At 34.0% G+C, this 8,802-nt stretch overlaps 1 protein-coding gene across 1 annotated transcript in view; it reads right to left on the reverse strand.

Annotated features, from left to right (window-relative positions):
* The window catches only part of THEMIS (thymocyte selection associated), a 203,662-nt gene that overhangs the window by 140,247 nt on the left and 54,613 nt on the right, over positions 1 to 8,802 (reverse strand). The gene's annotated exons all lie outside the window — the stretch shown is intronic.

Here is an 8,802-nt window from a genome sequence, read left to right on the forward strand (position 1 = left end):
TATACCCTCCTTCTATTTAATGATCTTAATTTTGCTAATGGAATGTTAGTAGGAAGAGTTTGGGAGCCATGTGGAGCTGATCGTGTTGTTCAGTATTGATGTTGCTGCAAATTAAATGTACCTAAGTAGCCACCTGTTTATGCTTATGATTATATAAAGCCCCATATGTTTCTCTCTCTACACTTGGGAGGTAAATATTGAAAAAATTATTCTGGTGTGAAGGGTGAAAACAGCAGCAATTCCTCTGTAACTGTCAACATATGCTGCGGTGTTTCCTTGTAATGCTGTGCTTTGTCTGACATATTTGCTGATTTTTACCATGCAGTGTTCAAAAAAACCTGTTCTTCATCGTTACACAAAACAATTAAAAATCAGTTTACATTAAATTCAAATTAAAAAAGAGGTATAATTTTCTGATGTAACCATAAGTTTCAAATGAGTTTCAGAACTTACGATGTAAATAGATTTTGATTTGCACAATAAAGATACTGAACTTGGTTTTCCTGAATTCCCCAGCATATCAAAAAGTACATTTTCTTGGGACCAGCAGTTGGTGTAATGGCTATGTCGTTGGACTTCCATGTAGCCAACCACAGTTCAAGTCCCAGACCCAGTGGCTTACACTCACACTGGGCGCGTTTGTATGCATGCCCAAGATTCCAAGAGGAGAATGGAGGAGAAGGGATTGTGGCGGGACCATTCCCCGGGGGGTGATTTCTTGCTTTCTGTCTCTGTATCTCTCTCAGTCTCTCTGGCGAGCATCTGCGCCCTATAGCAAAAACCTCTTAAAAAAAAGAAAAAAAAAAAACATTTTTTCTTTAAGCCCATCCTTTTGGTTCCATGTGACTAGGCAGCAAGAGACGAACCCCAATAACATGAATTTGAAAATGCCACCAGAAATGACATTGAGTTTTTCAACTGACTAGCTAGCTCACCACTATCCTAGTTGATTTATCTGGAAAGCAGCTTGCGGGCCCCTAAAAGTCCTCTCCAGAAGGTACGACCTTGGGCCTGGTTAGCAGAAGGCACCTGAGCACTTGAAATGAGCCTTTCTGGAGTATTAGAAGATCCAATGGAGGTAATGTCTGTATAACTGCCTCAAACTCTTCAGATACTGGCTTAGACAGCAGCTTTCAGGAAAGACTAAAGGGACTGCCCTTGACTGTATCAATCATGTTAGACACTGAAGATTGAAAAAGTCAGGGTTTTCTACGATTTGTATCTGACTAAGAAGAGCTGAAACACTGCCCAAGCATTAGATATGGTTGTCTCTGACTTCCCGATAAAGTAGTCACAAAAAAGACACAGAAAATGAAAGAGAAAGATGAAAATTTACCACTCAACCAAAAACTAAGAATAATAGATCAACTACTTCAAAAAGCATGAAGGCAGGTTCTTTTGAGATGAACTGAGAACATTAAAAGCCTATTAATGATGGCTCTCATTAAACATAGGAGCCCCTCTAACTTTTCAAAAGTAATAACAGTAGTTAACCATTGAGAGCTTACTGTCTGCCAAGGTTTCTAATAAAAATTCCAAAAATTTTTACGAGGTGAATAATACTTTTTCTTTGTTGATGAAGAATCTGATACATTGAAGTACTAAAACAAATTTACTCAGTCTAAATTTTGTGTCTGTTGGGGGCAGAAATTATGTGTACACGTGTATATATCTATGTAAATTCTCTATCGAAGTTTGATAAACTTGAAATTAAAATCACTCATATTCCCATTAGAATGAAATTGCCTCTTTTATAATTTTGGCACTTCTTCAATCTTGATATATGCATAGATAAATTGAGATAGAAGTGTTTTTAACAACATTGAAACCGTACTATACATTTTCATTGGAATCCTCTGTGTCTCATTTAACATGGAACCATATTAAAGCTCGTTCCTTAAAATATTTTTCACAAATAAAACTTGTAATGGCTGAATAATATGTCATAAGTAATGTATCATAATTTGTTCTTTACTGCACTGTTGGGCATTTAAGTTGATTGCATTATTTTGCCATTAAAAATAATTCTAAAGTGATTATTTCCTGAGAGTTTATTTTGATAACTGGAACCACTGAATGAAAGTCTTAAACATTAGAAAGTCCCTTTTGTCAGCTGATAGCTAGTTTCAGAATGGAAGGACAACGACGTATGTATAGCTCTGTCATTGATCATTATCTCCTCACATGCCCAAAATAAATATTTGCTAATTAACTGGCAGGTGGTACTGGAAATATACCACATTTATTTTTAGATGAGCTACTCATTCTAAGAAAAATTTATTTTCAGAGAGGTCACAACAATGTATACACATTCCAATTGAGTTTGAACATGACCATTTAGCAATATATTCCTCGATTTTATTATCTTAAATGTAAGATCTTAACTAATTAGATATGTGGAAAAGTTGTCGTTATTGTGTTAATTTATATTAATGAGCCAGAACTAATTTCTGTATGGCTATAAGCCGTTTTAATTTCTTCTAGCCTGTTTCATTTTCCATCAGTGTTCCACTAGCTTTTTTTTTTTTTTTTTTTTTTAGCTTGCTGAGGGCACTTGTGTTTGCTAGAGAGGGACAGAAACTAAGAGAAAGGGAGAAAGAGAGAAAGCAAGAAATCACCCTCCACAGGGAATGGTCCTCTATTTCTTCCTGCTGGCAGGATTTGGGGTGCACATATATACACATTCCTGGTAGGGGTGGGTGGTCAGCCATGTAGGATTCAGCCGCCTTATTCTCCATGCCACAGGTTAGTTTACTACTATTGGGTTAGCGGAAAAGTCATGGAGCATTTTTGCTTAGAAAAAAGTCATGACTTTTCTGGTAATGCAATATAATATTTATTGATTTTTTTTATTTTACATTTTAGCGATACTAGTTTTTTTTAATGAAATCATTTTCACACTTTACTATTAAATTTCTATTCCACTTTTTAAAAAACTTTCCTAATATACAGAATTTCCTATGTAATCAAATATATTGTTTATGATTCTTTTTTATATTGGTAACCTAAAAATTGTGTCAAATACAGACTTAAGTTAGATTTACTTAAAACTGAACTTTCAAAAATCTACTTTAAGTTTCTTTTGGTAGGAAGTATAAGGTTGATGATTTAATGTGATCTATTGCTTTCTAAATTGATAGTTAAACTAGAACAATTTACTAAATAACTTTTTTTAAGCCTCTAATGTGGAGTACCACCATTATCAAATAGAAAGTAATACTCTATGTTAAAGTCTGTTTCCAAGCTATAGATGAATGCTTAATTTCATGGGCATGAAGTCAAACTTAAAGCATTGCTCTGATGTTTGTATAAAGCAAATGCTGTTATTATTAAATTATTGACTTGACTTCTGTTTTCTATAAGTAACATGTAATATAATTTTTTATTAGATTTTAAATATTGGCATGACAAATTCTCTCATTGTTATATTTTTAAATTATTTGCTTGAATACTTTTGCTTGTTTATTCTCTCAAATGAACTTTAGAATTACTCTCTCAAGAGTCAACATAATTATAATTATAATATGAAAATTATGTTTATCATTATATTAAACTTATAAATTAATACAAACATAAGTGACATGTTTTCAATATTCAGCTTCCTGATTTGAACATTTAATATATATCTATTTTTAATTAATAAGTAAACATTTGTAATATTTTTAGGTAAATAAGATAAATGAGTTACCCTAAAATAGCCTAAATGTTATTAATGGAAAATAATGATTCTCATAGTTTTATATATAAATATATATTTGTTCACATACTTTTTAATATGTTTTTTAATCCTGTCATCCCAAACTTATTAATTCTAATGGTTCAAATTTTTATGTCATTTGGTTCTACTGGCTTAACTGTCTGTAAGTAATTGTTATGACCTCAATTCTAAAAGTTTTCTAATTCATTTGTTTCTTGCCATATTATTTACTCAAAATTTTAGAATTCTGTTCAGTAAGAACTCAAAGGCTACTGTTAGAACAACTCTCCCTTTGAATGACTCACCTAAAGTGTTTTAGGTCTTGGTGCCTCTGGCATTGTTGCCAGTATGACCCTCTGCTAAATTGGCATGAGGATTGCCACTTTGCAGGATTCAGAAGGTTTTAAATGTCCTGTGGCTAAAAACCTGGAACAATGGCACTAAAAAAATATTGAATTGTATACTTCAAATAGGTGAATTTTATTGTATGTAAATACTACAATAAAGCTGTTAACATGAAAAATGGGGAGGTGAGCAGTTAAGTCAAGTCTCAAGAAAACAGATGTTGTCTTGGGAGTTCAAATTAACAGAGAATTTATGAAATGGGATTTGGTAATACATATATCAACATTTTTTAAAACAACTTTTTTATTCCTAAACCAGTAATTTCATATAAATGAACAAAATTACTAGAAAAATCCAAAATGCAGACAAAACTTTATAAGGCTATTCATTATAGCACTAATTGAATAAAGGACCATATTCAGGATGGATTTAATAAAGTGTGAAATATGCAAATGAGGAACTATCACATAGAAAATAAAATTATGTTATGATGAATTATTTGTTGACACAGGCAAGACCTCAGAAATGAGTTTTAACACCATTTTGTACAAACACGTATCAATATGTATATGGGTACACAATGTTGTGAAGAACAATGGACAGAATTTATCAACTATTAATGGCAGACAGCTCTGGTGATGAGTCAGTCATAAAGAGATTTTATTTATTTCCCTGCATTTCCTTCCATTTTCTAATTTTCTGCAGGATTCATGTTATTTACAAAACTGGGAAAAATCAATACATTTTATAAGTTTAAAGGGTTAAGCTCCTTATGTCCACCCAAAAGCATGCACATGAATATTTGTAGCAATTTTATTCATAATTACCAAAACTTAGAAGCAATCAAGATGTCCTTCCATAGTAAGTGGAAAAATAAGCCATGTTAAACTCAGATAATGAAATAGTATTTGGCGCTAAAACTAATTGAATCATCAAGCCATGAAGGAACCCTAAATACAAGTTAATAAGTGAAAGGATTGAATCTGAAAAGGTTGTCTGGTGTAAGATTCAACTCTGTGTCATTCTGGAAAGGGCGAAAGATGGAAACAGTCAAAGGATCAGTGGGTGCAGGGGGTTAGGGAGGAAGGTGGGCTGAAGAGACAAAGCACAGGGGATTTTTAGGTGGTGAAACTATTCAGCACAGTGTGATAATGGTGGATACAAGTCATCACACATTTCTCAAAACTCATTGAGTGTACAAGAGCAAGAGTGAACAGAAATCAAAAGTATGGATTTCAATGATAATGATATATCAATGTAGGTTCATTGATTGCAAAATTGTAGCCCTCTGGAGTGGGATGTCGATCCTGGGGGAGGCTTTGGTATATGGGGTGTGTGGGGTCAAGAGGTATAGGGAAATTCTCTGCACTTTCTTCTCTCTTTTGTTGTAAACCTAAGCTGTTCTAAACACAAAAGCCTATTACAAATAAAAGTGTGCATTCTAAAAGAAGAACTTCTAAATCCTTGAAATATAATTGTGTATGGATGTAGTAATGTGCTCTACCAGTGTTCAGTGTAAAGTAAAATAACTTAAGAGTCAAAAAAAAAACTTTTGAAGAACCATCTGGCTCCTCACTTGAGACTCCTTGCATGGCGGTACTGTTTAGGTAACCTTGCAATAAGCTTTTAGAGAAATTGTGCATGTTAGAAAAGGGAGAGGGGAGGGTGGTGCAAGAACAAAGAACAATGAGAGATTTTAGAAGACAGACATAAAATGTTAGTATAAATAGTGCAAGCAGTGGAACAACTGTTTTAAAATCATCTTCCTGGAGACTAGTCAGTGGCACTGTGGTTATAATAGACCCACACAGGAAAGATCCTGGGTTCATATCCCAGGATCTTCCTGTGCATACCAGGGATACATGAGTCAATAATCTAGGCCAACTGAGAGGTAGATAGTAGTGTGAATACTCCATCTGGAGTACCTCTGTCTTTGTTTTGCCCACTCTCGGAAGATATAAATAAACAGGTCTCAAAACAGTAATTTTTCTAACAGAATTTCAAGTCTGATGATAAAAGGCACCTAGGTGTGTAAAAAGACCATTTTAACTAAAACTACAAAATCTATTCATCTTCCAGGTAATATACAAGACAGTTTTCCAAATACCAAGGATTTAGAGAAATAATCTTACTGAATACTAAAGCGTTGAAGAAAAAGTAGGCCAAAAACATGGAGCTAAAATTATTGTGAAAACTAGAATTTCTTTTGCATGTTGATCAATTCATATTTTATTGCATAGTTTATACAGAATAATCCTTTTTGTCTAGGAAAATAATTTGCATAATGGACACAGCTGAATTTATTTTGCTTAAGTGAACACAGTGGAGTAGAGGTGCTTTAAGAGAAGTTAACTCAGAAAATTTGGAAGAACAGCCCTGATGCTTTGGATAGTAGGTTATCTAGAAGACAAATAATTTATTTAGGGATGCTCTAAATTACCTTTCATCATAACATCCAGATAGAAAAAAAATTAATTCTGCCTTTTATCTTGCCTTCTTTAATGAAACAGTCCTTCATAAAACAGAAGAAAGGTAATTAATTATAAAGTTATTAAATCTATTTTAAAATCTTGCATAATAATTTTTCTATCAGGTCCTTCTAGAAACTATTTTTGTCAAATAAAATTTAGCTACCATTATAACATAACTTAAAAATGTAAGTTTTTGTCATATAGATGAAAATATAACAAATGACCATTGAACACAATATTACGTTTCCTGTTCATTAAGTATATTGTTCTCCAAATGAAACAAGGAAATTCATTTTGAAAAAAATGCTAATATATTAGATATTTTGGTATCCAGGCATAAAGGAGCAGATTTCACAAATTTTAATCATTGATATATAATCAATTTCTTGAAAGAGCAATTATATTATTAACTTTTGTCACTGGAATTATTAATATTTTTCTAAAATTTTCACTTATAATAATGACTAATTTTTAAAGGGTCTACTGTTAAAGCATGTATGCTGAAGGAGAATTCTCCATGACATTTCTACATGCCTCAGAAGCTAGAGGTGGCAAATTTCTTTTGTTTTGTTTTGTTTTTGAAGAATAATTTATTTAATTTTATTTATTTTATTATTCATTCATTCATTTATCCATTCATTTATTTAAGTTGACAAGAGAGAAATAAGAAAGAGAAAGAAAGGGAAAGTGAGAAAGCATGTCACCAGGTCTGGGACTCAAACCCCCTGTCAGCCACGTGGGAGTGTCCAGCACCTTGACTACCATGTCACCTTCTGGCCCCTGCAGTTTATTATTGATCAGTACAAAATGATAGAGAACATTTACCTTTACATAGATATCCTAGGATGGTAAATTTCTCTTATCTCTTCAAAAGAAATTTTCTCATATTCCAGAGTAACAAAAAGAATGTGTTTTTGGAGGACACAGGTTGACCATTTTTCTAGTAGCCCCTTATATGTCTGGGGTATTTTAAGCTCAGGCTCCCTCAGCAAGGTTTTCAGCACTTACCTGGACCTGCTTGCTCTGTGTCACTCAATGTGATGTGCAGTCAAGGGGAACCAAAGAGAAAATGTAGATCATGCTGCTCAGGTAATGATAAACCATTGCATCCATCTGGGGTCACTGTTTCCTTATGACCCAATTTATGGAGGTGTGGCATTAACCTAGCAGCTACGTAGTTATTTAAGAATTTAAGAGTTATTTAAGAATTTCAGAGGCCAGCAGATGGCATAGTGGTTACGTCACTGGACTCTTACATAACCTACAGTAGTTCAAATCTCAGTCTGGGTGGCTTGAAATTTACACCAGGTACATGTGTGTACATGTCCAACATCCTGAGAGGAGAATGGAGGAGAAGGGATTGCTGTGTGGCCATCCCACCTGGGATGTAATTTTCTCACTTTCACTCTCACTAAGTCTCTCTCCCTCTAGTGACTGCACACGTTCTAAGGCAAAAACCTCTACCCTACCCCCGCAAAGAAGAACTGCTCTACCAGGCCAGCAAGTGGTGTGGTGGTTAAGGTGCTAGATTTCTACGTAGCTGACCACGGTTCTGCTTGAAAATCATGTCTATAGGTATGCATGTATGCTTGAAATCCCAAGAGGAGAATGAAGGAGAAGGGATTGTGGTGTGGCTATCTCACATGGGGGGTAATTTTTCACTTTCTCTCTCTCTGTCTGTCTTCAAAAAATAAAAAAATAGCTCTACCACTTGACCAATCCAATCCACTTATTGGCCAGATATTAATTTAAGTTGTAAGCACTACCGCAAACTTGTTTTTAAAACATGGCTTGGGATTAGCAGTTGGCGTAATGGCTATGTCGCTGAACTCCCATGTAGTCGACCGCTGTTCGAGTTCCAGAACAGGTGGCTTAAACTCATGCAAGGCACATGTGTGCATGAGTCCAAGATCCTGAGAGGAGAGTGGAGGAGAAGAGATTGCAGAATCCCCGCCTTCCCTGGAGGCTGATTTCTCGCTTTCTGTCTCTCTGTCTCTCTCTGTCTTTCCGGTGAGCGTACACACCCTAGAGCAAAATCCTCTTCAAAAATAAATAAATAAATAAATAAATAAATAAATAAATAAATAAATAAATAAATAAAATAAAATAAAAAATAAAACATAGTATAAACCCATTAAACATACGAAGAAATTTTATACTTAGTAAGTCTAAAGACTGTTCTAAGATCCATCTAAAATTCCTGTTTTTGTGTTATTTCAAGAGTGGCAATAGTTCAAAATTTTTTTAATGTGATGATGCTTGATGTAAACAGTAGAATCATTAGAAAGA

This window comes from Tupaia chinensis, unplaced genomic scaffold (assembly GCF_000334495.1).
Source record: "Tupaia chinensis unplaced genomic scaffold, TupChi_1.0 Scaffold000117_2, whole genome shotgun sequence".
NCBI lineage: Eukaryota > Metazoa > Chordata > Mammalia > Scandentia > Tupaiidae > Tupaia > Tupaia belangeri.